At 43.8% G+C, this 27,430-nt stretch overlaps 1 protein-coding gene across 27 annotated transcripts in view; it reads left to right on the top strand.

Annotated features, from left to right (window-relative positions):
• Positions 1-27,430, top strand: part of FOXP1 (forkhead box P1) — a 377,944-nt gene that overhangs the window by 274,409 nt on the left and 76,105 nt on the right. Inside the window, exon 1 of one of the 27 annotated variants that reach the window (XM_064433060.1) lies at positions 17,258-17,389. The exons of the other annotated variants lie outside the window; for them this stretch is intronic. The gene's annotated coding sequence lies outside the window, so the exon portion shown is untranslated. Of the gene's footprint in view, positions 1-17,257; positions 17,390-27,430 lie in introns of those variants that run through there. 27 annotated transcript variants of the gene reach the window in all.

The following is a 27,430-nucleotide window of genomic DNA, read 5'->3' as shown; positions in this document are numbered from 1 at the left end:
GGGGAAGGTAGTTCTGCCAGGCTGATGGGTGCAGTGCTGGCACGGTGAGGTGAAGTCATACCTAGAAACTGTTTTGTGTGGCGCTTAGCTTTTGTTACTGAGCTGTGATATCATGGGCAAAATATTATAAACATAGCATGGCTATAGCTTGCTTGTGTAACAAAAGATCAGGAACTTTTATTAAGTTTGTTTTCCTTGTCATATTGTAAAAATTTATTATGTGTACTGTGTATATTAGAAACAGATTTGGGTAATTCTGTCTAAATGAAGTCATCCCAGCTATTTCCAGACTGTCTGTTTTTGGTTGTGAATAATTTTCATACATCAAATGGTTGTCATATTTAGTAGCTCTCTACATTTTAAATAGGACATATCCCATTTTGAACTTCCACGGACTTGTGATGCCTCTTGGTTTTTAAGGTTATTTTGTTGCAGGAATATTCTAAAGAGCTGCCAGTGGCAGGGCAGGGAATGCTGGAGGAGTCGCTTGCCTTCCTGCAGCAAAATAACAGGTTTGTCACAACTGCAGTAGTACTTGTGGCTTTCAGCAGCACGCGCTGGGAAGAGCCTGCCAGATACCTATTTCAGCTTGTCCCTTTGTGTTCACACTTTGCAACAAATATGTTTAAAAAACACTAAAGGAAAAGTACTGTGTTTCAAAAATCTCAGATAAAATAATTCTCTCAAAGAGTACATGCTGCTGGTTTTTTTTAACAGAAGTGTGAAAAGTTAATGTTTAAATGTTTAATGTTTTAATTTAAATCATAGACTCATCTACATAGCAGCTAAGTTGCTGTGACTTTTTTATTTTTATTTTTTAATCCTCAAGGTAAAGTTTCTCTAGTCAGAATGGGGAAGTGCTCATGTTCCTCTCACACCAACTGAGAGGAGTTAGCACTGGAGGAGCTGCAGTGATGAGCACAGAGCAGAATTTTGCCCTGAAACCATCAACTTTGCCAGAAATACTTGGTTTACAGCAATTTGTTTAAAAAGAAAGGGAGAAAAAAAAAGCAGGACAGAAAAAGAGAAGGCATTTTGATCTGGCTTGCTGGAGTGGAGGAGAGCAGCTGTTTGCCTCATGTGTTTAAATCTCTAGAGCTAATATTGAAGTTTCAGGGCAACAAGTGCAACATAACAGAATAAGTAGAAACTAAACCCAGGGAAACAATTGGAAATGCTGCTTGGATGTGGCTTTGGAGCTTGACAGTTTTACAGCTGTGTCATCAGGTTGGCAAAATATTTTGTGGTGTGTGCAAAGAAAAGACTGTTGTGTTGCTGAAATGTTTTTATTTGCGTGATATGTGTAATCTTCCTTTTATAAATTACTAATTTATTTAAGGTGTAACATTAATGGTGCATAATCTCAAGTCACTGAAAGCCTGGAAAATTAAAGTAGACTGAAGGCACAAGAAAGAAATGTACTTTGTGTCAGGCTGAAGTTCGATGAAGCATGGAGAAGATGGAATAGATTATTAAATAAACTTTAAGAGGAGATGGAAAAAGCACCGAAATATCTCATTTTGAAAGGAATTAGTTTACTTGATTATATGCAACTGTATCACACTCAGGAAAGTATAAGACAAATGAAAGCAAAACAAAATTTAATTGAGCTATTATTTTGCAGACTTTGGCTCCGTTTCAGACAGCCTAATCAAATTGCGCTTTTCTCAAATAACTAATGTTAAATGCAGTCTACCAACAGATGTTTAAACAGAGACTAATTGGAAAATCTACATCCTGGGTTTAGCATGTCTAGCTGAAAAAGTTTTGAAATTGCTTTGGAGCAGGGTAGGACGATGACAAGAGGAGCTCAGGTAGCAATGGGTGCTGGAGGGGGGAGCCAGGAGACAGAGATATTTGTACTGGAGCTGATGAGATCACTGATGCCACCGAGGTCACTGGTGCTGTACTTTGGTACCACTGGCCCCTCAGAAAGTTTTTTCCATTGTGTTGTACCATGAGATCCACGTTGCAGCTGTGTAGCTCATGCTGTTTGCCAGCATGCATGGAGTACGTAATGCAGCAGAGCACACGGATTGAGGGTGTTAAAAGCAGTACAAATTATCAAAGCTGGGCTTCCTTGCCAGTTCTGTCATTGTCTGACATTTTTTAAGCAGTTGCAGATTTAAGTTATTAACCTGTGGTTTATCTCAGTGCTAGGTCTTTTATGGCACATCAGTGCATCCATGTGGACCTCTTGGGTGGGTTTAGCATTGAGGTGAACATCTCAGGCCAGATTTGTCCTGGGTTTAAGTGACAGCCATCCAGGAAGCATGTTGGAGCTGAGGGATCCCACTGAAATGTATATAGCTTCCTACCTCTGATTTTTCTTTCAAATCAGTTTTACACCAAAGTCACTCTAGTAGCAGGAGTCCCTGGAAGTGTTCAAGGCCAGGCTGGATGGGGTTTGGAGCAAGCTGGTCTAGTGGAAGGTGTCTCTGCCCATGGCAGGGGGCTTGCAACTGGATGGGCCACAAGGTCCCTTGCAACCCAAACCACTCTGTAATTCTCTGATTATCTTTTGGTTTTGTGCATTTTGTTGCTGATCAAAACTCTGGGCGAAAGAGTTACTTGTGGTTCACCTCCTGGACTTTGAGCAGTGTCAGTTGAGCAGGTGCAGTGCACATTTCCACATTTGCTTGGAAAATCTTATTCCAAGGACTTTGCTGTCCTAAGAACCGGTGTTTTGTGTATTGAGACAGGTAGGAATAGAACTGAAAGGAAGTGGGGTCGTGTTGTGAGAAAGGCAAAAATCAGAACTTCTTGTGAAACATTTCCCATCTTTCGCTGGGGGAAAAACCATAGGCATCCACATAGTATGTAATGGGGAGTAGGCAATCTGTAAGAAAAATAATAATGTACATATAAATATATAAATAACCAATTTTACTGGTTGGAACTGTAGAAAAGGCAGATTATATTTTATGGCTTGTAAACATCAGGACAGATATTTCGGGAGAACTGCAGACAGCTGTAATTTTGTGAATGTGCACAAATTACTTGGAAAACAAATATTCCTCTGCCTACACAGCTGTATTCACAACCATGGATCAGAATGCCTTTTGCATGATGCTCACGCCTGGTTCTGTGGAATATAATATGCTCAAATGAAGAAAATGTGATTTAAAAGTGAAGCCAGAATTAATACTTGCTGTGAAAACCTGTATTACTGGCTGAGGTATTGGCACAGGAGTGGATAAACCACTTGAGGAAAAATGAGAACTAACCAGGACGTTTATTTGTACTCAGATCAAGAGCTGAATGCTCAAACTTCTGTAAGAGAGATGAACGTGCCCGTGTCTTGCAGAGATGCCTCATGCTGCCTGTGCTACCCTGCAGGGTAAACACTCAGCTGGATTTGATGGCTAGAGAGGTCTGCAGGATTGCATCAGGTCACTGTGGGGAGAAGGGTGTGGGAAGGAGCTGGGGACTTCCCTGGCTTCACAGGGGCTGTGAACCCCCTGAATTTCCCAGCCCTTTTCTTCCCAGTTACCTGCAGCCAGGTAGATGTGCAGAACACAGCTGAATTTATGTGTATTCTGGCTGTTCCTTCTGTTTGTCCTTTTCCTTTGTGATAAGGAGTTCCTACAGGAAGGTATGAATAACAGGAGAGAAGGCAAAGAAAATCCCCAAATGTAAAAAACAAAGCCAAGCAAGAAGGAGTAAAGCACGAGTTGGCAAGAGCCAAAGGCCTGGCATGGCTTTTACTTTCAGCTTTGGTGTTTATTCAAAGACTGTGGATACAGGTTAACTTCCTTGGCTCAATATTTATTGCTGTGTTACTTGCCTTAAACTGGAACAATGAGCGCTTTGTTGATTGGGTTCAGAGATTGTCCCGTTTTATTCTCTCTCCTGCATCCCCCCTCTCTATCTGCATGTTTTAAGCAGTTTATTTTAATTTCAGATTTCTCACCCTCCATGGTGAATTGCTGCTGTGCCACTGGCAGCAGCACTTGAGGGACTATTGTTCATCTTTTCAAAGTGGTGGAAGCACACAGCAGAGCCATTAGCTCCCGTGAAGCTTGACCTTCCTTGATGATATCACACTTTGCAGATTCAGAGCAGGATAAACATTTTAAAGGAGAGGGGAAATATCACACAGGTTATTTTTCATCAGAAAAGGTTGTAGAAATTTCCTGTGCAAGAGTTAAAAAGTAAAAGGGGGGAAAAAAAAAAGCCATAATGTCACTAGTTACCTTTCTGTTTGACAGCCATCAAAGATGTGTCCAGATCAATTAATAGGAGAGGAAATATCTCCTTGCTGTTAACCATGCTGACCCTTGAGCAGACAGTGGAGCAGAAAATCAGTGAAGTCACAGTGCAGTGAATGATGACTGTACAGATTTTCTCCTAATTTAGCAATGGCAATGATTTCAGTGCTGTTAGGAAAGGGCCCATCCTGGACAGTTTCTCAGGCTTCAGTGTTTGGAAAGTGCCCCGAAGGTATTGGGGATTTCTCTCTGGAATAGGAGCATTAACATCATGCAGAACATAGTTCAGATATTTTTAAATCACGTTGTCAGCAACTGCCACTACAAGGGAAGGTATGGTTATGACTTGCATCACTGTTATTTTTTGCTTGGAAAGTGTGCTCATTTTGAGTCCTTCACTCAGCAGTGTCTACCCAGAGGAAAAACAAACCAATTTCTTCTGGGAGAGCTCAGCAATGGTCACAAGGCCAGCTGCAAAATTGTGGTGGTGGTTTGTTACTAATTCTGCAGAAGTGAGCAGAAGGGACCACCCTGTCCTAAATGAAAAAAGAGGAAGAAAAACAAAGCAAAAATAATTTTAAAAGACCCATTCAGTTTGTAGCTTTGATTTTGTTAAAAAATAAAAAATAAGGCAGTAAACAGCCTTCATCTTTACCCAGAATGCTGTAATAATTACTGGGGCAGGTTTTCCATTCCTCGTTGCTTTTGCCTCACACCTGTAGGAAGCCTGCTCTTTTGCTTCTGTGCTTTGCCACCGCAGTACTTTTATTTGAAAACACGAGGAAATTCAATTTCCTAACCCGCCTCTCGAGTCAGGGCAGTTCTGGCGACTGAAGAGTTGCAAATGGCTCGTGTGTGAACAGTTCGGGATGGAGCCGCTCGCACGGGGCCATGCTGAGGTGCGGGAGAGGGAAGATAATTGTAAATGTTCTGGTGGGGATCTGATTGACAGCCTATTGTCTGCAGGCAGTGAGTGAAGAATAGGAAATGAGTTAAGTGTAGGGGATCTGGCAGGCTGCAGGCTCTGCTGATGGCAGCTGCTGCACCCAGCCAAGCACCCAGATTCCCAAACCAGCCTCTTTCCAAGGCACCCCAAAGGGACACCCCTCTGTTGGTCCAAAACGTGTGTCAGATGAGGCCGTGACTCATTTCTGCTGCTGGGACATCTGGGGTGCCAGGGGTGGTCTCAGCCCCCGTGTTGGGGTGACCCTGTTCAGTGTGTCACTGTGTTTCTGACTCGTTAACGTGGGGGGACAGCAGGGAAGTCCCATGGAGCTGCTGGATGCCTGTGGTCCACAAGCAAAGCAAGGAAAGGAAACTTCTTCTCCCCAGCTCAATAAATTTGTCAACGCGAGGTCTCTTTGGTAGTTTTACAGTATCATAATATCTGGGGCTAGTTAAGTGTGTTTTAAAGTTTTCATTATCCCACTTTTTTTCCCTGGAGTGATGCATGCCCTCAGGTGCAGCTACCCATGAAAAGCCCCCAGTGAGCACTTAAATATTACAGAATTGCAGGTGCTATAGATAAAAATACCAAACACAAATACTCCATCCCCAAAATCTCTGTCTGTATTTTTTTTATCTCCTTGCCTATGTGCATTTGAGAAAAAAAAAGAAAAATCCCAGATTTGCATTGTTAGTGTAGGCTTCCGAGCCAGATTGTACTACAGAGCACACTGATGTGTCTTCCCCTGAGGTATGGAAAGATCTATGTGTGCTAAGCAGGTGTTTTCGTTTGTTTAATTGGAGCTGAGTTTAGCACAATATTACAGATAAATGAATTACACATGTTCAGTAATTCATAGAAAGTGAGTGTTGTTTTGCTTAGACACTTGTCTTCGCATCCAGGTTTGCAGGGAGAGCGTGCTGGCAAAGCGGACTGAGGTCTTTTAAAAACAAAAAAATGTGTGTGCTTGAGCAGGGCCTGATGTCTGGTTGCTAAAACAGCAGTAACTGTTTCACCTTTGTTTAAATCGTAACATTGTACATTTAAATAGTATCCTGTTTTGACGAACTACAAAACCACAGGTCTGAAAAAGAAGCGCACAAGGCCTGTGTCAATAGTTGGTGGCATCTCTGGGCAGGAAGTTTTGGGGTGACACGCACTGGTTGTGACGACACCAGGGATGGAGAGACCTGAGAACCACCCAAAGGGTTCTGGAAATTCTCTGTGTGCAGTGCCCAGAGCAGTGAATGCACCCGATGATGACTGGTTTGTTTTTACCTGTAGTTTTTGTTAATTCCTTTTTCCATCTCACTTTTTGTTGGGCATCAATAAAAAGTAGCTCAAGCTGCTACACCCGTTGCAGAGGCACTGCAGGGTGTCAATGCCCTCAGCCCCTTGTCCCCACTGACAGGTCTCTCAGCAGCAGGACAAGATCCCTGGATCCCAGGAAAGCCTCCCTGCCAGGAGGAGCACAGAGGATGTGCTGGCCCTGCTCTTGCAGGAGCGGCGAGCGAGAGCCGCGGGCAGCTCAGAGGTGCTGCCTTTCAAAGGACGAGCAAAACCCATCGCTTCTTCTGGGAGTAGTCCCAACCCTTGGCCAGCTTCCAGATGGATAATTCAACTTACCCGAATTTCCTGTGCAGATTCAATTGTAGGCTCTTCTCTCGCTGTCCCCTGCCAGCGCTGTGTGTGACTGTGCTGTGCAGCGTTAAAGAACTGCCACGTGCAGCTTCACAGCCCCTGGAGTCGGAGGCACAGCAAGTGAAAGGTTGTTTCGGAACTTGTGATGACCTCTAGGAAGGTATTGTTTGTGCCTTTTCAGTTCGTTCAGTGCTTTGGAGCAAGTTTTTGGATTAAAGGTCTGATTGGAGTGTAGGTCAGTTCTGGTAGTATCAGCTTTGAGGCTGATTTTAAGTGACTTATTCAGGGACATCATCTCTTTTGGACATCCTCACCTTCAAGTCTCCTGATAAGTGAAATTAAGGATGTTTAGCTGCATTCTGCATTCATCTGGGAATTAGTTAATGCATCACCAGTGGAGATCTTGTGTATATTCCTTCCCACTCATCAGCAATAGCTTCCCACCAGCCTCCTGCCAGGTCATTCCCCTCTGTGGGCTACGACAGAAGGGTCTTGTATGGCGGGAGCTGCACTGACAGCAAAACCAGCAGCCCTGGCCCACACAGGTACCCATTTGGAGCTGTGCTTAGCAGAACCTCTATCCTAGGATGGATCCAGCAGGTCTTGGCACATCAGCCTGGCTTTCTAAAGGAAGCCAAAGGCACGAGGCGAGGCGGTCTGTGATCTTGGAAGTGCTCTGGGTTAAATGGAGCCACCACAGTAAATCACAGTTGAAAGTGAATTGGAAGCATTTAAAACTGTTACTTCTTTGAGGCTTTTCCTGCTGCACTCGTCGGTATGGGATTGTTCTGCAGAAGGCTCCTGGGAATTAATGTGTGTCCAAACCCAGCAGTAATCTCAGAAGGTTGTGGCGGGGTAATCTATAAACTTTTAATTAGATATATATATAGCTGACTAAGTAGCTTGAAATCTCTTTAAACTCTTTGTTCATGAATGTATATTAAAAAGTGCCCATCCCACATGCACACACGCACAAACACACACCCTCTTCCTTCCTTCCTTCCTCGTTTTACACCCACTTCCAGCAAGGCTGTGGCTTGTGGCATCCGTCCTTGTGCTGAGAGCCGTGGCCAGAACTCTCCACGGGGGTGGCCCAGCCAGGGCTCAGCTGGACACTGAGCCCCCCCTCTGCTGTCCTCCCACTGTGTGTCCAGTGTCACAGGACAGTCCAGAAGCTGATAACTGTGACTGTGTTTCCCACTTGATGTGCAGCTCTTTTGGGAGGTTGATTCTGCAGCTTCAAACACTTTAATGAGATGCAAATTGTTTGTGATGCTGCCTTACTAAATGTATTGTAATTTTAAAATCATTTGCTTGTTAATTGTATTTAAATAGCTGCCACTTAGACAAGCAGAAAGTTTCCAGAAAGATAAATTGGTTGGTTTTTTTTCTTTTTTACTGTGTTTGAAAGCAGCCCCGATGACTTTTCATGGCTGCTTTGGTACAGCACATTCCAAATGGCAGCGTGCCCTGGCCTCACTCAACTCCTGGTCCTCAAAGCACAAATACTCACTCTGTCACCTTTCTGCTATGGAACCACAGTCCCCTCAGAGGGTGGCACAGTTGAGTGAGTGGCTGGAGATGTTCAGAGTGAAGATCACTTATATTTTCCTCCACACAGCCAAGTCGGATCAGCCTAGGTCAGATTTTGGGGTGTGTGATTTGAATGCTGCTATTGCTGTGCATACAGGATTTGAAAGAATCCTGAAAATTTAGAGGATGTAAGTATTTTGGGATCTTTGAAATTCCCAGCCCATTTTTCTGTGGATATCTGACTGCTGGGCAGCTGAGGTAAGGTCACCTGTCCTCAGCACCTTCAGGGCTCTGTCTTCTACACGTTGGATTAAATGGCAAAGTTTCTCTTGGCTTCAGCTGAGCAATATGAGGCTCCTACTGACCTCAGTTCAGCTTGGTTTAGAGCTGATTTTGATCCCACACCATTGCTAGCTTTGGCATGTAGCAAGCTACACTGTGTCATTTGTATTTTATTTGTGTTTGAAATACTGTCCTGGAAAACGAAAAATAATATTTCCATATCAGTTCATTCTTCTTGCGTTGGCTGGAGGATCCCACCCTGCCAGGACTCCTGACTCTTGTTTTCCAGCTCCTCCATATTCAGCACTGGACCCTCATTCCCATTCTGCCTTGTTTTCTCAGTGATGTCTCATATTCCCTCTGTTTTCTGTTTGCATCTTTGTTGTGCGGCAGGATCAGTAATAATAGTTAATAATTAGCAGCTCAATAGCACTCTTCACCTTCAAAGCAATTTTAGGCATTAAATCACTCAGTTCTCCTGGCACTATTACAATATTGACTTGTTACTTCACCAGTGTCATTGAGGCAGCAAAAGCTGTGTTTTTATGGAGGCCAAAGTGGGGTCATTTTTTTTTTTTAGAGTATAAAATTGGCAAAAAATAAAATTTTCTCCGAGGCTGACACTTCGTTTGCCAAATTTCAGCATAGAGCCAATTTTTAAAGCTGAGTAATAAACACCTGAAAAGTTCTGGTTTATAATGGCAGTGCTGAGAAGCCATTAACTGAATGGCTCCACTATAACACAAGAAAACCCTTAAATTGTCGAAAAAACCTGTAGAAACTGGACAGAGGCTTAGCAAATGTGAATTCTGCTGTGAGTCTGGAGCTGAGATATGCAAAGGCAACCTGTGGAGACTGGTAGCACAGATCATTAGGTGTGTCCCTTGTCCGTCACAGGGAAAATGGTCCTTTCCCAGGTGTGTGATGGAGCGAGGCGAGCAACCTCTCCCAGGTGAGCATCTCTCCAGGTTTGTCAATCCACAGGGAGAAAGAAGGTGAGGAGGAGCAGTAGGGATTGAGCTCCAGGGGAGCAGAGAGCAAAACCTGGGACAACAAAAGCCTGGAGCAAGGAAGGAGTTGACGGATCCAAGGTGGCAGAGGGGATTTGGGAGGAAATGCCATGGGGAGGGATGAAGGGTCAGGAGCCTGGGCAGCAGCACGTGCTCTGGGGGGCACTGAAGGGAGACCAGCAAGGAGGAACCAAGCCCTGGAGAAGCCCTGCTTGGCTCATTCTCTCCTGGGCCTGTAGAATGTATTTCTGCACAGATTTTCCTGGAAGTGAGGGCAGCTCTGCTTGCTTCTGCCTGTGACCTGCAGCTTGCTGGCAAACTTGGATGCAAATGCCACATCCCAGACGAGCATCCTGCGTGCAGATGGCCGGGTTCAAGGTATCAAAAGCCACCTCCCCAAGGCAGCACACACAGCCCGCCGTGGCCCCTCTGCCCTTCCCAGCACAGGGGGGAAGCCAAGCTGTAAGAGCAATGTAGTAAAACAGCAAATTGACCAGTAAAAGAAATCAGTAAACGAAGGGAACAGCTATTAATATGCCAAGCCAAGATGTGTAATTATACCCTAGGACTTTTCCAAACTAATACATGTTAAAGGTGTAAACCTATTAAAGGAGAGATTTTTCTGTACAGGGAACTTGCGTAGATAGAAGGATTTACACTGTATTTTATTCTTGTATTATAAGATATAAGGAACATTTGAGCAAATCCAGTCATTCCTATTATTACAATATCATACGTTTTTCATACCATTTTATGCAGTCCTTCAAAAACTTTGGCACTAATTCTCTTTATATTGTTAGAAATTTTCTTTTAAAAACAGAACTCTTTTTCTCAAATAGTTAATTAGATTTTGAACTTCAAATACAGTACTTTTTTTTTTTCCTCCCAAGAATAGGGGTGTTAAATCCATTGTGCTGGCCAAATTACAGTTTGGATAGTTACATTCTCTCTGCTTAATCACCCTGCAATTTCAGTCGAGTGAAGGATTTGGTGCCTCAGGTGTCCTGAATTCCTTCAGGGCTCTGCGTGGTGAAGTTGCCGCCACCCTCCACCCCAGAAGTGACTGTGTTTGAGGGCAGAGAATTTTTGTCTGCTTCCAGAGATCAATTTTTGTAGTATTCCTCTCCTGTTACACACTTTGCAGCGAATTTGTGCTTTTCCAACCCAAAATCTGCAAACTCATTTGAGGGATTTCTCTTGCTACAGGAAGCTAATTTTTTTATCCTTAAGGGACCACAGAATAATTATTTTATTTACTTGTTTGTCTTTTGCTGTGATGGGTGCAGCAAAGGAGCAGGTCCTGGCTGCCACACCACATCCTCTCCAGCTCCAAGACCTGCTGCCTCTCAGCATCCTCTCTTTCCTTGTGGCTCAGGGTAGGGGAGGGGGAAGGATTGGAATAAGCAGCAGCTGGATTTGGATAGGAAATGTTGATGGGTCGTAACTCTTGCTCACAGACAGGAGCTGCGTTTGCCTGGAGAAGGGAAGCAGGAGGGAGGACGCTGTCCTTGAATTGAGTTTGGGCCAGTTTATTCCAAATGAAGGGATAGATCGTGGCACTGCGCTGTGAAGGGCTGGAGTGAAGTACAAAGGAAAAGCCCAGAGCACGCAGTGAGCCCTGCTTAGTGATGCACAAAGGACTCTGAGCCGGGGGGATGACCCCAAGGGATCGGGGAGCAAAGTCCTGTGGCTGGGCTGTTTGCTTAGCCAGCACGGCCGCCTGTGCCTCGCCCGTGTGAAACCAGATGTGCACCATCAAAATGACTGACGTGGCCAAAGGCCAGGGGATGGCCGTGCTGAGGCTGGGGCTTCTCCTGCCCTGCAGTCTTGTTTTCCCAAAACAACAACACCTCCTCCTCCCCTCCCATTCCCCATCCTGCCAGGCTTAGTGAGGGGTTGCCCCTGACCCAGAGGCAGTGAGGAGGAGAAGCAAACTGTGGCATCACAGGGTGGTGGTCATGAGGACATGTCCTCACCAAGCCCTGCTTCCTAAAAAGCTATTTTTCCATGTGCATTTGATTCCTGGAGTCACAGTGCTTTTTCTAGCAGGAGCAGAGATCCCAGTGCTGCTTCCAAACTCCATCCCTGTGTCACAGCTTTTCTGTGCACTCCTATCTAACCTCGAGGGCTGTTGGCTGAACACCTCTTTAGGAAATAATTTGGGTTGTTTTGTTACATATATCAACTTAACTGTTCTGCTTTTTCAAGAAGAGAAAAAGCTTTTCCCTTGGCTGCCTTCTTTAAAAAAATTAAAAATAGCTTTTGAATATTGGAAGAAAACTTGGAACTATGAGCCAGCTAAATAAACTGTATCATGAAACCTTGGGGACCACTGAAATAGGAACAGTGGCCCATTACTGCTAAGAAGGTGTTTTATTGAAATATATTGAAAATACTCTGATACGTGTTCCCTACAGAGTGAGTGAAAAACGATGATGCCCAGTGGTGATAGAGGATGTTCTCACAGGAGTACCAGAATAGAGAACTCAGCACTCCTGGACTGTGAGCACAATGGTCTGATAGGTGTTCTTACCTAAAGGGACCCGCAGTTAATCAGTTTTATTTTCATTTATATCTCTGGTGATACATTTGTGTGTGTAGGTTGGGTTGTTGTGGAGGCAGACCCAGGTTTTTAAAGAGGATCCTTTGTGAGTGAGGTGAAGCATTAAATCTTCTGATGAGAGAGGCAGGTTACCAGGAGAGGGCAGTGCTTCCAGCAGTGCATTCCACACCAGCCCCAAACTGGGGTGATCCAGCCCAAAACACCCAGCTGGGGAGCCTGGGGTGGCTCAGCCCTCCACCCGCCCGCCTGCACTGCAGCACGGGCAGGAGATGATCTGGGGTGGCCAGGAGTTCACTGGTTAATACTTAACAGGCAAAAATGTCTTTGATTGACATTTGTTTTGTTGATGTTTCATTCTGTGGTTTTTTTTCTTACCATGGCAACTTTAACATCACGACAAAACACCTACTTTTCCTCTTGGAGCCATCGCTGTTGTCATGCCCAGTGGGTTATTTTGGTAGACAGGGCTTGTTCTTTTCAAGTGGAGGTGTTCCCATCTCCTACCAGATACCACCTCCAGTCTTTCCTGTCCTAAGAAGGTTTTCTCTGTGTGAAGATTGTGTTTCAACTCATAACAAAAAAAAAAAAAAAAATTAAAATGGAGTTTCAGTGGAAACTGCAGCATTTCCTCTACTGTACGTGACATAAATGTCATCTCACATAATTAAGGAAAGTAACTGAGAACAGTTAGTGGTGATTACCTCTCAATATATTGTGTACTTTGGGGCAGAAAAATAAATTATGAATAATGCCCAAGCATACGTGGAACAATTTGCACACTGTGTTGTGAGTGATGCAGACCTGCTGGTAGAAGAGTGTGCTAATAAATTTTACTTTGTGGCGGAAACAAGAGATTACAGTTTATTAGGAAAGGAGATGGCAATTTATTAAGATCAATCAAATATGAATGCACAGCAAAAATGATGCCATACTTATTTATTTATTTGTCTAGAAGCATGGGGGGAGCAATTATATAAAATTTGTTGTTTACCTGTGATGTTTGATTCATTATTAATATTTTTATGTTTAGAGGGAACCATAATTTTGCTGAAATGTCTTCCATAACTCCTGTACAATCATATTCATAACTCACCTGAATGTTGACACATCCTGCTGTGTATATATAAATTAACTAGTAACACTGGCATTATAAAATGATGCATTAAATGAAGATGTGAATGGTAATTTAAAGCATGCCATGAAGTGAAATTTAAACCATTGTGCAACACTGAGAGGATTTAAAGAGCCTTGTTCATGCAGAATTTGCAGGGCCAGTAAGAAAAATGACAGTTTCACATCAAAAAAACAGAAGAGTAACAGAGACACAAGGATTACTGAAATGTTAATTGCTTTGGCGTTCTGTTTTGTTAGACACCATCAGACTAAAAATCACATTTCTTCCTGAAGATATTTTACCATGAGGGCATTAGCTGAGATTATTAAAAATGACCCAAAAAAACTGTTTACTTTGTCCTTTTTCTCAGCACTTTGTGGGTTGTAAGTTTCACTGTTTCCTGTTTAGTCAGTTGTTTTCCCCATTTGTTTTTGTAGGTCTTTCAAACAGCAACAAGGGAAAATGAAGCATTCTCAAAACAGGAAAATATGATTTAACCCCACAAAAATGGGCCTGGGGATCCAGGAGTGGGAATAGTATCCGAGATGGCCTTTTTCCCTCAGAACTGCAAACAGCAGTTTGGTTTTTAAGCGGCCCATGGCTGCAGTCCGAGTGCTGAGCAGCCTGGTTTGGCTGAGCAGTTTGGTTTGCCTTGGCCAGGCTTGGCGTGGCCCCCTGGGCAGCTGGGCTCCTCTGTGCCACAGAAGCACTGGCACCCAAGTTCAGCTGAATTACTCCCAAATTTCTGTTGGGGAAGCAGGGCACAGGATTTGGCCCACTACCAGAGTGCAAAGTGGGACCTGTTTGGCCGTGCCTGCCCAGGAGAACATCTCAAGGACTGAGTGCAGATGTATTGCTGTTTTAGGCAGAAATTGCCTCGTATTAGGACTAGACATAAAATTGACTCATTTGGGGCAGGTTGACTCTGGTTAGAGAAGATTGCATTTTGTGGATGTCTTGTTTTCTTCCCTGCCCTGCAGGCAGCTGAGGCTTTTCTGTAGGCAAGTCTGAGGTCTCTGCATGGATAGGTACCTGCAAAAGTCTGTGAATAAAGTGTACATGTAAAATAATGGCATAGCAAAATCATTTATTCCACTATGCTTGTCGTAACTCATGATCTATTGCTCTCACTTGGACCTTAGAGCTTAGTATCCAGTGATAATGTTCTTTCACCTAGGTGAAAGATACCACCACCTAATATGGATCAGATCCCATGGGCACACAGTGCCAAATAGCCATCTAGCCTGCCACGCTCTCTCCCAGTTATTTTTAATGTATTACTTTATGTGTTCTGTTTTGAATATCCCTGTCTGATGGTCTCTGTCTGTGATGACTCTTTGTAATTGAATGGAATTAAAGTGGGAGTTTATGGTTCTTCATGGTCTTTTAAAATATTTTGCTGGCTTAGAAATGCATTATATTTCATGGTGACCTTGCTTAACAAGTGCTACCATCTCTGTTACTAAGGCTGAAGTTTTTAGCCCAGAGCAGATGTTGGCTGAGCTTGCAGGTATGAAGCTTTTATATGAAAGGGTATAAAACGCTTTAAAAATACGGCTTGCAGGTTCTGTGGCCAGCACTCAGTGCTTAGACAGCACCTTTAAATTTTCAAAGTGTTTTGCAAATATTGGTCCATAGAAAATCCTGAAACAAGTCATATTAACCCCGTTTTGCAGATGAGGAGGCAGAGATGTCAAGGCCATTGACTGCCTTGAAATGGTGCAGGCCACTGCAAAGCCAGGCCAGAAACACTGCAGACTGAGCTCTCAGAGAAAGAGGTGTCCTCAACATCAGAGACATTAAAAAAGAATTAAAGCCACCAAAATTGCTAGGTGACTTGCCCAAGGCTGGGGAGAATTGTCAGTGCCAGAGCCAGCACTGTGCTTTTGCTTCACATGTAGCTCTCACAGTTTTGGGCTTGCATTGACACATTACACTTTTTCTTTGCCCCTGTAAAGAAGAGAAATGCCTTGAGCAAAGTGGTAGGCTTCATAGAATCCCCTTTTTTTATAAATAGAGCAATGCACAGCTTCGCTCACAGGCGTGTGATGAATTGGTGACCAGGGCAGGAGGGCACTGGCCTTGGATTGAGCTGTGTGCCTGGGTATGGTGATACTAGAACATAAGAACTGATGATGTGAGAATAGGATTGAGGCTTGTCTGGGTGAGAAGATTCTACTGAGCAAAACAAGATGGATCAAAAGATTTTCCAGCTAGGATCTGTAGAGCATCCCCTGATGATCTGCAGAGACTGCCTGGGCACGCAGCCCCCTGCTCATTTTGGCTACAGAGTTGGTCAGGGTGTGTTAACACTCAGAGCCTTCCTAACGCTGCTCCTTTGCTGTCGGGGCTGCTGGGAACGCTGCCACAGCAACTCGCTTAGAAATACAGCAGGAAGGAGGAGGTGGTCCACAAGAGAACTGTTGAAAAGTTTAAGTCTGTGTATTCTGTCGTGTATTTCCCAAAGCAATCCAAGTTCCTCGAGATTACTTTGAAGTGCGGGACAGGAAGGATTTCTCTTAAGCACAGGTGATAATTATTACTAGCGTGTTGCATGCTTTATGGTTTATGTTATTGCTGAGCTCCCAGTGTGTCGGGGGCTGTGTGTGTACGTGTGTGCTTAACTCTGCACAGATATAACACAGATAAATCCTGGCTGTTCCCATGCCCTGTCTGTGCTGACCTGCTCAGGGTGTCCGTGCCCCTTTAAGAGGCAGGCACTTTCTGATTCATGTAGGCTGTTTCTGGCAGATTTAGGGTCTTGCAAAAGATGCCCTTAGTCCCTTATTAAATATTCATAAGAGGGTGGGGTCACATTTTTGTGACCTGAAAAAAATCCCATTAATAAATTTGTTATCTGACACGAAAACACTTTAGGGTGGAAAGCAATCCGTATCGCATCCCATTTAACATCAGATCACAAGTTGTCAGTAAATTGGGTCCTTTGTCTTTGCTTCTTGTGAGGTTCTTCAGCAGCATCACTAATGGGGCTATTGTCTGACAGCCCCGACTCCTGCAAATAACGGGAGGTTCTGCTGGGAACGGTGTAGGGCAGCTTCTGTCTGCTCTTGTGCTCGCACGTGAAGTAACTGAGGAGTTACTCTCTGCATCAATTTTGTCTTCAGAAACTATGTGAAAAGGTAAAAAAACTGTAATTGAAATAAGGGGGGAGAGGTTTTACCAAATATTGCTGCCTGAGATGAAGTAGTTGGACTCGATGATCTCTGTGGGATCCAACTCAGCATATGCTATGGATGGGAGCTTTTTGGGGAAGGGCAAACAGGGCACCAGGTCTGTGGCAATCCCTGGGTTAGAGAGAGCGCACGAACAGGGGGTCGAGTTTGGGTGCAGTCTGGACAAGCATTTCTTGGAGCTCGCCCGCCTGAGTTTGTGAAGCTTTTTCTGAGTGAGGCGTACCCCACGTTTGAGTGGTGCCCCAGACAGACCCAAACACACAGCGGCTTTGGGCGCACGGAGGGCTCGGCTGCCGTGGATGTCCCCGGGCAGGGCTGGCAGGGGGACACGGGTACCGCTGCTCCCCAGGCGCGGCCGAGGGAAGAAGGGGAGATGCTCCCCTCCGCAGGCCGGGCGCTCTGCCCCGTTTCGGTGCAAACTCCCGCCAGAAGCACCTTGTGGTTGTTTCTTTATTATTCTCAATTCTATTCTCCGACACCGAAATCCCGGGGTTGTGCGGCAGAGCTGTCGGGCAGACAGCAGGAGAGCGACAGCCACTTTCCGCGGGAGACGAGAAAGTTGCGGGGCGGGCAGGAGGCTCCCCCGGAGCGCTTCCAGCGCGCCGTGCCGGCGCTTTCCCCCCGCCCCGCGGCCGCGCCGGGGTCCGGGGGGGTGTCCAGCCGGCGGTGCCCGGGCGGGGGGCGGGGGCGGCCCGCGGGGCGCCCCGTTCCGGGGCGGGGTGTGCGCGGCGGCGCAGGGCGGGGCCGCGCGGGTGGCGGCGCGGCGGCGGCAGCCCGCGAGCAGCGCGCCCCGCACTCCGCCCGCGCCCGCGGAGGCTCCGCACCGCTCCGCGCCCGCCGCTGCGCCAGCCCGCTCCATGGCCCGGCGCGCCGCACGCCGCCCGCCGCCGCCCAGGTGGGTGCCCCGCCGGGGGGGATCGGGGGCGGGAGGCCCGCGCAAAGTGGCGGAAAGAGCCGCGGCGGCCTGGAGGAGCCGCGCGGTCCCGGTTCCTCCGCGGGAGGAGGAGGGAGGGAGGGAGGTAGGGAGGGACAGCGTGAGCGCCCCGCAACTCGGCGGGGTTTTCAGAAGTGATGAGCGGAGCGTGTCGCCTGGCGCCTGTCGTGACAGTGGCGGGTGCGCGTAGCCGGGCGGGCTGTGCCGCAGCGCTGGAGTTGGGAAGAGCGAGGAAAGAGGGAAAGTGCAGGGAGCCGGATAAAACACAGTGTCAGGTTTAAATGTCAGGAACCGGGATCGCTGAATGGATTCGCCAGTCAATTTACCAGGGTGAAATTAAGTGAGTGAGCTTTGTTTTTGACATTGACTGGCGCTGTGAACCCCGGCGGGATGGGATGGATGTAACGGGATCGCGGCGCAGCCGGGCTCGGTGTCAGCCTTGCAGTGCGAGTGAGCTGAAATTTCGAGGGTGGTGGTGGCGGGGAGGAGGGAACCCTTAGGAAGTGGGTGGTAAGTTTAGAGCAAAGTGCATATACACTCTTCCTCTCTGCAATTAACTCCTTCAAAGCCAGCTGGTTTCCGAAGGCGGTGAGAGTTGTGTCCTTGTGCTGGTGGCAGGGAAAAGCCCCTCGCTAACGCGACACAGTCCTCTCGGTGCGTGTGCCGCCGTTCGACACGCTACCATTTCAGATTTTTAAATAAAAACAAGTTTGGTGGCAGGAAGTGTGAATCATTCAGGGTGACCAAGATCTGTTTATGAAAACCAAACGGTTGGATTTATTCTAGCAGTGAGTGTTGAGTTGTGAACTACAATAAATCGCTGAAGTTTATTTCTAATAAAAAGCGACTTGCATACGCTAGTTTGCCTTTTTATAAATAAACTTAAATGTTAAAATATTTTCCTTTTATTTGGGTCACAGCTGATTCTCATGCCTGATGCTCCCGGGCCCAATCCTGGAATGCCTTGTGCATGTGCAGTAGCTGTAGTAGGCGAGGAGGCTCTTCACCCTCCTCTCCCCCCGGAGCTGTAAGCACCCTGCCTGCTAAATTATTTTTTACCAGATCGAACCCCTCTAAGTGTGTTTAATGTGCAGAGCTTTCAGGCATCTCGCACATCTTTTACACCAAGTTGAAAGGCATTTCTGTTTGCTTCTAAAAGTCACGGCTACAACACATGTGCACATGTGCGTATGTCATTAGAGCGTGCTTCTGTCTGGTAAAGAAATGGCTTTTGTTGATTGTATATTTATTGTAGTAGCAGCCTAGGAAGTGTCTAAATGCAGGCTCTGTCCTCTCCTCGCAGCCAGCGGAAAATCTGCTGTCAGAGGGCTTTCAGTGATCTCCTGTGGCTACGTCCAAAAAATTTCATTGATAAGGCTGCAGAGATGAAACCCGAGTCCTGCCTGAACAGAGTAGCTGCCTTGGCCTAGACTGTGATAGAGCTGAACTGCAAACTGATTGGTCTGACACTTTATAATCAAAGTTGATTTATTGTTCATTAGTAGTGCATTAGCCCTTTCAGGCAAGACAGTTATTTGTGTAGTGGCCTGTCAAACAAAAGACCGCTAGCACCTGTCATTTCTAAACCATGAGATAAGCAAGGAGATATTAAGATAATGCAAATAGGAATACAGTGGAATGAGGTAAAGGTAAAGGTAGCAATTTCTCTGTAAGAAATATTGTTTTATTTAACGTGCTCATGCTTAGCAAATAGAGGAGCTGGATTATACAGTGGAGGGGTTCCCCTGCACCAGGACCGTCAGGAGGAGAAGGCGCTGGGAATGAGCTGGGCGTCCGTGGCTTGTGGTTTCAGAGCACCTCGGAGGTGAGGAGGTAGTTGGGGCAGATAATGAATTGGGGAAAGCCAGTCACTGATACAGAAGGAAGATGTAAATGCTGTTTTGTAGCCTTAATTTAATTTTGTTTGATTTTGGTTTTCGTGTGAGAACAAGACTGAGGCACTTTTTGTGCTTTTTTCCGTGACTCCTTCCTCCTCTTCCCAATGGACAGATGTCATAAAAGGATGCTCTTACTGGCAGGGGTTAATTATATGAAAACTTGATGACATCACAGCAGAGCTGTGAGAATGTCAAAATACATCTGCTGCCATATTCAGACATATTGCTCTCCCTCCTCTCCCCCTATATCAGCTCCCCTCCCCTCTCAAAAGGGAATGATCTCATGACATAAAACAGAAAACAACACAAGTGTCAAAAGAAAACAAAATTAGTGAACTTTTGTCTGCCACCATAGAAACGAGGATTAACTTATGTTATTCCAGAGCATGGAATGGAGACTATCTGCATGAGGATATATAGTGTATTGTCTTCTGTGAATTTTCATTTGACAGGGATTTTGGAGGCTGTGATCTTAATTAAATCTCAACTGACTCAAATAATGCATCTAAAGGCATGCAGTGTTGCGTAACCTTGCTGAGTTGGTAAACCATAAATCATCAGAAAGCTTATGATAGGAAGGGCTGCTTTGAAATTTTTTTTGTTTGCTACAGTTGGTTTGTTTTTTTTTCTGAGTCTTGTTTAACATTCACTTTACTGTGCTGTGCCATTGTGCCCTCCCTTTTCTAAGCACTGTTATTTTTGCTTTAAAAGAAAAAAAAGCTCTGAGACATGCTCTGACCAGTCACTCAGCTGAACTAAAGAGAAGTCATAAATACAATGGGATTGACAGGGAAGAAATAAAATCCCTGCGCTGTTTTTGCAGGCACCTCAGTGCTCAGAGGAAGGTGTGGGTGCCTCACGTTCTTCTGGGGCTGGACGAGCCCTGCACACATTTTAGGAGTGTAGCTCTTAACCCCACGCTGAAATTTGTGCTGGGGTTGAGCAATGATCAGACCCCACGGTAGAGGGGTCACAGATGGATGACTGCCCTGATAGAAGGTGGGCTCTGATGTCCACGAGAGTTGAGTTGGTTTTAGCTGTGTGCAGGGAAGTAAAGGGTTGCAACAGTTGTGTGGAGAAGGATGAAATGGATTTTTAGGCATTGAAAGCGAGGTAGGGCAGTCAGAATGATTTCTTACGCACCGTTTTAACCTGACAGTGCTCAAGCACCCTTGTTGCTTGAGAATGAAGTTGTTTTTAAAATCCTGAAATTATCATTTCAGTGCAAAATGCCTTGGTTTCTGTGTCTGTTATTACATGCTCCGGCAGCTGAAGAAAGGTAAGGGGAGAAGGATTTTTACATTCAGAAGTTTAAGGAGTTTCAAAAGCTCCTGTGCTTTTCTGCGCTGTATTTCTTAGTCTTTTCAGAGCTGCTGTAGACAAATGTGAGCTGGGAGGACACAGCACTTGGATTTACTTTCTGTAAAGGTTTCTCAGTAGCAGGATAACTTATTTGATGTTGTTTTTCTCCCCTCTTTGCTAGGGAAAAGCGGTAGCAGGGGTAGTTTTATCAACACCTGCAGAACTAGATTGTGGGAAAGTCCTGACACCATAAGCTAAATTTGTTATTGTTTGGTGAAAGGCTTGGCTGGTTTTAAGCAGTTTGTTTGTTTTATTGAAAGCAGAACTGCATTACTGGAAACTACTTTGCTGTAGTTCAGTTGAAATGTTCTGTCCTGTTTTGTTTTTATAAGGTGCTTACTTGTTCAGCTTCGCTTTCCAGTTAAAAGGAAAGGGAAAAAAAATCCACCATATACTCATCTGCAGATTGAAGTGGCTGTGTAGAGATTGGGAGAGAAGCAGCACTGGCAAATATCTCTGCCCCGGCCTTTTTTTCTTCTATTTTTTTTTTTCTTTTTAACCTTTCCAGCGCGGTTTCCTGCGCTAGCAGGAGGATCTGTAGTCTGTATTGAAGTTGAATGAATGTTATAGAACCCAGACTGAATATTGAACAAATAAGTGGAATTGCTAATTGTTCTGTGCACTAGTTTCGGACGGATTTGCCTTCATTGATTAGGTAAGATGCTCTGTTATTTGGGAGGGACAACAACCCCTCCTCCCCAAACTGACAACGGGTTTTAATTTTTAAGCTTTATCTTGCCCTTAAATCTGAAACATCATTGTTCAAATAACTGAGAACAAGGTAAACCAACAACATCAAAAAGGTCGGCTTCTGTGATTTCTCAAGGGCTTGTTATTTTGTACTTTCCAATTCTATTTGATGTCTTGACAAAACAAGATGACACAAGGGAGAATACATTAAATTTTGATTTTCGTCTAACCTGTTACAGTAGTGGCAGCTTAATTTCTTTTACTTTTTACCGAAGACGGCTTTTTGCACAATTACTCTAATTGCCACGCCACTTTATGAGAAGGTTTCTTTGCGGGTTTCCCATTTGCCTTGATTTTGTGAGGCATTTTTTTGAACGTGCTTTGACCTTTAACACGGCGAGCTGGCTGGTTGGAGTGCGTCTTCATTAGAAGTAAATCAGTGAATGGCAAAATTGTCAAAGAAGCAACTGATGTTTTCTCATTAGAATCTAATTTGCACCGTTGTGCTTAGCTGTGATGTTCAGCTGTAGGTGTCTGCCATAGGTGTGAAAACCTGCACATTTTTAAGCAAATAAAGTTTACAACTGTTATCAAGGCGTCACTTGGATCCAGAGTGGCAAAGCCAACCCGAGTGTTTAAGCAGAGCTCTGGTTTGTGTGGGAAATAAACAGCATGATTTAACCAGGTGGATTTTTTTTCAAGAATCAGTAATTTTTTTTCAACTGGCCACGACAATGTACGTCATCTCAAATGCCCTGGGTTTGAAGAGCAGGCAGCTATGGATTTGATTCTTGCAGGAGAAAATAGCCAGGGATGTGGAGAGGGCTCATCCTTCCTAGAAATCTATTGGGAGTTGCAGTTCTTTAAAATCTGACCTAAGAAAAAAAAAAAAAGAAAAAGAAAAAGCCCCTCTGTATAACACTTCCCTTTCAGTCACATGAAATTCTGGGCATATTAAATGTTGCTGGTTCAAGCATGGTCTTTTATTATTTAATTAAGCTCTCCATAATGTATGTATGAATTAATACACAAATGGAAGGAGTCTGACACCATGATCATTCTCAGTATATTAAGGGTGTTTGGGAGAGAGGGTTTCAAGGGGTTTTCAAGGGCTTTAGGGGTATTTTGGATGTTTCTAAGCAGGATTGCTTTTGGTTTATTTGAGGCTTTTTTGGCAGAATATGTTGATCTAACATTTCCCTTCCTAAACTCTGGAAAAAATTGCTGGGTTTTTTCCCTTTTTTTTTTTTAAAGTTTTAAATGGAATCATTATAAAATCACCACTGTTTCGAACCGTGTACAGCAGGTTATATAATTTTTCCTTTCATGCTAGAGATGGAAACAAAAATGGTAACTTTTTAAAATGTCAAAAATTATGATGGTAATCTCATGCTTAAAATCTCACTCGTCTTTTTAAAGGGGTATTTGGATGTGTGTGTGTATATTCTGATTTAGTCTCTATTTGACAAATGTTAGATGTAGAAAGGATTTAATTTATGTAAACTTTATATTTTTATGCAAATTAAATGGGTATTTATTATAGCAGAAACAATTATCCTGGCACTTAGTGAGAAACCTGGTATGCATGAGAAGTGGAAGATAAGATCAGATGTTTCATTCTGTAAACAAATACGAAAATATTCCCGTTTTTCCTCAGCTAGAAGAGAATGCAGAAGACAGCAGACACCCTGACATGCCAGGGAATGTCAGCATAGCCCATCGTTTTGCTTTCTGTGGGTCAGAAGGAGATCTTCACTCCTGATAAAATACGATAAACAAAATTATAATAATAAAATGGTAATTAATTTAATTTTAAGGAGGTTTTTTCCCCTCTTACAGTAGGGAGTTGTATTGTTACAGAGAGCACAGTTATGCTAATGACAGACTACTTAGCTGATTTTACATTAATATAATAAACATTACCTGTCTTAATGTGCTGTGCTGTATTATGGCAAAAGAACTAAGTCTAAAAGTGAGATTCTATTTCGCATGATGAACCAGCACTGCAGTTCCTGCGTGAATAATTCTGACAGTGGTGTTCTGTGTTGGGATTTTGGAGGATGAAATGTGTTGGAAATGTTTTAGTCTTAGGATGGAAGCAAGTCCTGCCTGCCTTCAGCACTTCTTATTTTGCTGGGCTCTGCTCTGGCTTGTGGCTCTCTGCTTGCCAGGGTGTCAGTGCTTTATCTTCTCCTGTTTTGCATTGTTTCGCCTAATTTTTTTTTATATTTTAAATATACTGCATTTAATATCTTGCCAGTAGGACAGCTCAAGTTCATTGTTTGGTTTCGCCTGGCCGTAGCTATTTTTACTGTAGTTCAGTATTTTTAACTGTTCCTCAGCGACTTGTTCTTTTCTGTGTTCAGCTGTTTTGCTCCGTTTAACTTTTATCACAAAATCTTTAACCGAAGAATCGCTGTTTGGAAATCCAAGGTGCCTGCTATAAGGGCTGACTGAAATCAAGTTCGAATATCATAGATTGCAGGAGAAAAGGATTTTCTGGCAGAGTTATTCTTCATGAATTAAGGAAATCCTCCCCATCTTCCATGCATGCCTGCTGACAGTTAACAGGACTCCAGCCGTATCCAGCATCGGAGGCACGGGGTGTGAAAATGGCATTCTTCTTTTTTCCTTTTTTTTTCCTTCATACAAGATTAAACTACTTGAAATTATTTAGCTAGTATTTAATTATATTAATATCACCAAAAATGAGGGAATGGAGATGATTAAATAGGGCTAAATCATTTTCATCCCCGTGACCCTTGTCTGGGTTGTGTGGAGGAGTGACAAATGCATCCCTGCTGTAATTCCGTGGGGAAGTTAAAGGGGAGCTTGGCCCAAGTTTGTGGAAGTTTTCCTTGGTCGGTCTTGCCAAAATAGGGCATTTTTAGGGCTTGAAATGGGAGGGTCTCAGAGGGGACTGTGGGGCCGGGAGGGCTTTGGGGGATGCAGAGGAGCAGAGGCAAAACCCTGGGAGAAACAGAAACAGTGAGCGAAGACAATTGTATTAAAGACATTTTTTGCCGTTGATGGTATTAGCATGTCAGCAGGTCCATACTAGCACAGCTCCCAGAGCCAAATTGCAGCTGTATTTTTACCTTTGCTGCCAGGTTTACATGCAGCTGGGTATCTACCACACCCTATTGTTATCAGTCAACAATACCAAAAGTAGTTCATTAATCATATCAATAACAACAATCATGTTTCAAGTGCAAAATAGAAATAAACAACTTGAAAGAAAAAATAAAAGATTGATTTCTTCTCTGCATGCTAACTTAGCATTCTTTAAATATATCTGCCAGTAGTTTAATTTGAACTTCAACTCCCTGAAGGCAGTAAGACAGAATTATTTTAGTTCTTCATAGACTGCCTTCTGTGATTCATTGTTAACTCATAAAACATGCTCATTTTCATGTACTTAAACAGTTAAGTCATTTTTAAAGTTGGTTTGTAATTTTTTTTGGCAACACATTTAAGTTGACATCTGAGAGATAGAAATCTAAAATGAATTTATTGCTCTTGGTTTAGGTTTTACTTACTATCAGGCAAAATATCAGAAATAAATATTTTTTATCTAACATAATGTAAAGTATATTGCACAGTATCTAAAATAAAGTTTAGTTTTGACTGAGTACACTCAAAAAGGGACCCATAAATATTAGAGAGCTGTAGTTAAGAACTTACATGACTGTTTTAAATACTATTGATTTAAACCACTGGCTAGATTTTATGAATCAAAGTGTAATTTCCAAGCTTTGGCTATATTTCTCATCACTAAAGCACTCTCTCTTGTGTGCCTTTAGCAGCTTTCCAGACATTCAACACGGGATTAAATGATAGTAGTTACAATGATCAATAGGTTAAGACCGGTACAATCACTCTTACCGCTAATGACCTCGGTAGTAATGGGTAATAAAGTGTGGGCTATAATAGCCTATTGCTGGTGCTGCATGCCCTTTGATTCCTAGTATTACCAGGGACTAGCTACATGGAAAAGTTGGACGTTGGGAGTTAAGAGAGTGGATATATAGGCCATCATTCTTAACTATTTAAAGTCCCTCAGACCGTATGTGTGTGCCCACACTCGTCCGGGATGCGTGTTGTAATTTTTAACACAATAGTTTCTGCTTCATTTAGATTGTTTGTGCAAGGTTTCCGTAAGTTGCTTTGGTGATAAACTAAAGTACAGGCCGTGGCTAAATGTGGCTGTTAGCTGTGTTTATAAATGGAAGGCAGCACCTTCTTTAGAAGCGCAGGTGTGGTGTGAAAATGTGGTTTCAGATGGTAAAATGAAGTCGAAGGGACCAACACAAACTCGTACTCTGTGTACTTGTACTCTGTGACTGTGCAGTACATACATGATTATTTTTTTTCTTTCTGCTTAAGTGCTTCTGTTCTAGCAAGGAGTGTGCAGCTGAGAGATTTGTTACTGGAAGGTACATGGCCAGTTTTCAAAGATAGGGCCTAATCGCCAGATCTGTCCCAAGATAAACGTGCAGAGAGGCCATGGAAGTGAATGGGAGTTGTCCCTGCCCAGCTGACGGCAGAATGCAGCCCTTTGGATTAATCACCAACGTGTAGGGTTTACAGCACCCCACCCTATTCCTGTCTGTATCCCTGCTTGTCGTCATAAATCTGACTGAAGAGTATTTGTCTTGTCTATCTTCCAAGAAGGGCACAGAAAACATACTTAAGCATGCTTCCTCTCCTGTTTGCTTGGTCCAGCTTCAATAAGAGGTAGTACAAACCCCAGGGTAAAGTAAACTTCTCTGGGGATGAGAATAATGAAGGTGAGTCACGCTTTGGGGCGAAGATAGTGACGGCAGGATTTAATTAAATAATTTTCTACTCCCAGAAAAGTTTGTAAAAGACTGCGGATTAAGATATTCTGAATTAATGGGATTGCCCATCCTGATGACTCAGTGTCCTCAGAGCTGGTCCTGCCTGGCGAGGTGGTGGCTTTCCCATAGGTATGGGGACACAGCGCCATGGATGGGAAATTGACCACTGCTTTTGGTGGTTCTGGTGTTTGTCCCAGATTTAATTTTGTAATTAAATCTCCTTTTGCCAGCGTTCTCACCAGCTTGGACCCCATCAGTGATGTGGGAATGTGCTGTGGCACAGGGAGTGCTCAGAGGACCTCGCTGTGTTGGCATTAATGGGGTGTCATGGGATGTTGCTGGGCTCTGCTCAGGCAAATGTTTTGGAGGCAGTGTCTGGCCCTGGCACACGACGTGTACACAACAACACGGGGAGATGTGCACTGTACATGCGTCTGACCTTCAGGAACCATTTTTAGTTCATCAAGATTAGTGATGCTGAGAAATCAGGACATCAGTGCATAATGACTGTGAAATTAGGAATGAGAGCTTGCTATGCAAATGACAGGACAAATCATGTGAAAAAGTCAAGATAAACTGCATATTAAGACATTATGTTACATAAAATTAATACTGCATTTCTCTCTTGCTTACTACTACACTGGAGGGTTTTTTTTTTAAACTCCTTTATCTTCTGATCAGCTATTGTCTGCTGATTTTTTTAAAAAGTGGTGCACGGAAAAAGTGCTAAACATATTATTAGCTTTTATTGTAATACATGAGATGACAGGAGATCCTTTTTAGCAAAGTATATCCTTTACTGCTTTTAGTTTTGTGCTGTCATGTGTTTGATTTAAAACTATAGAAAAGTAAGGTGCTTCAATATTACTGTTAAAACTCATATGGGTTTTGTCTTTCCCTCTATTGTTTTTTCCCCTCTTTTTCTTTTCCTTTTTTGAGGTGGAGGGTAGAGGGGTGGGTTTCTAGGGAAATAGTCTTCTTGCATTACTGGGACTGACAAAATGGTTCTCATGTAGTCTGCAAATTAAACACAAGTGCAGTGATTATTTTGAATAGCTAAATTACATTCTAGAAAGCTTGCAGAATTCATAGCATTGTCATTAGGTATCCGCTTGAATACAATTTGTGTAACCTTGGCCAAGACAGCCTGTCATTTTAATGTCAGTGTTTTATCTGAACAAGACATCATCCTTTCAGATACAGTGTACAGG

This window comes from Passer domesticus, chromosome 9, assembly GCF_036417665.1.
Source record: "Passer domesticus isolate bPasDom1 chromosome 9, bPasDom1.hap1, whole genome shotgun sequence".
Lineage (NCBI taxonomy): Eukaryota > Metazoa > Chordata > Aves > Passeriformes > Passeridae > Passer > Passer domesticus.
This window is presented reverse-complemented; position numbering and strand designations above follow the sequence as displayed.